Source organism: Haliaeetus leucocephalus, unplaced genomic scaffold, assembly GCF_000737465.1.
Source record: "Haliaeetus leucocephalus isolate CR32 unplaced genomic scaffold, Haliaeetus_leucocephalus-4.0 Scaffold228, whole genome shotgun sequence".
NCBI lineage: Eukaryota > Metazoa > Chordata > Aves > Accipitriformes > Accipitridae > Haliaeetus > Haliaeetus leucocephalus.
Genome location: NW_010972664.1, coordinates 24170782 through 24171884, shown reverse-complemented (window position 1 = coordinate 24171884; position 1103 = coordinate 24170782). Strand labels below are relative to the sequence as shown.

Genomic DNA, 1103 nt, shown 5'->3' with positions numbered 1-1103 from the left:
TCCCCACCCAACCCCCCCTCCCCCCCCCCCCCAGCTGCTTCTCTACACAATGCAGTCTAGCACAATGTCTTTTAAAAAGCATACAGCCACTTTCCCTGCTGAGGCTGAAACTGCCCCAAGGTCCATCTGTTACACAACACCACGCAAGCAGCAGAGAAGATCTGGATCAACCCTCCCCCAGCTTTCTTTGCTCCCATTCCTTCTAAATGCAAAATACATTTAATTGGCGTTGCAGGCAAGATGAGAATAAAAGCAGCTAAGCTGTTCATCCCCTACCTGAGCAAGGATCTCTCATCCCCAGCTGGTGAGCGGATGGAGACGGGGAACCCAGCTGCTCTCCTTTCCTTGCACTATCAATTATTCACGGAGGTTGCAGTGTCCTCCCTCTCCCTCCCTCCCTTTCTCTTCCGCTGCCCCCACCTGCAGATGACTGGAGAGGGAGCAGGTCCGCGCTGTCCTGCTCAAAACTGGAGATGACGCTGGATGGAACGGCCGGCCTGCCGAGCGGCTGGGCTCTGAAGCAGGGAAAATTGGTCCCAGGGGAAAGGGCCAGACCGGCTGCTCCATAGGTGGTGGAGCAGGGGCAGCTCTGTACACCCACATCCCGCTCCCCACGTTCCTAATCCCAGACTGCAGGGATGACCTTTAAAAATGAGAGGGCTTGTTGGTTTTTTTTTTTTCCACAGACAAGCACATTTTTTTAGTCTTCTCAAGTATAATGACAGTTATTTGGTGACAGCAAACTGGGTCATGCGGATTCCTGTGTATAGATCAGAGTAGGAAGGGAAAGTAGCGGATGGGAAAAATCTGAAAAATGCTTACTTAGTGCTGACCTAGTCCCATAGCAAAGGCACTGAAAGAGGGTAATCCGAGGCGACAGGATGACATGGTACTTTCTCCAAATGCTTTTGGCAATCATGAGTCATGAGACTGACCTGTGGATCGGAGTGATTGTCCAGTCGCAATTTTTGTAGATAATTAAAGAATTTCCTATGTGGTACCAGTCTTAGGCAATGGTAAAATGAGTTCCAGCAGACCTAGGTGAAGGCTTAGGCCTTAGGCTTAAAAGCATTTTGCCTTTGTAGAGGGCTACTACCTACAAC

General features: G+C 50.2%; 1 protein-coding gene across 1 annotated transcript in view; it reads right to left on the bottom strand.

Annotated features, from left to right (window-relative positions):
• LOC104831795 (rap1 GTPase-activating protein 1-like) overlaps positions 1-333 on the bottom strand; it is a 37521-nt gene extending 37188 nt beyond the window's left edge. The window contains exon 1 of the mRNA XM_010567618.1: positions 277-333. The gene's annotated coding sequence lies outside the window, so the exon portion shown is untranslated. The remainder of the gene's footprint in view (positions 1-276) is intronic.
• Positions 334-1103: the final 770 nt, after the last annotated feature.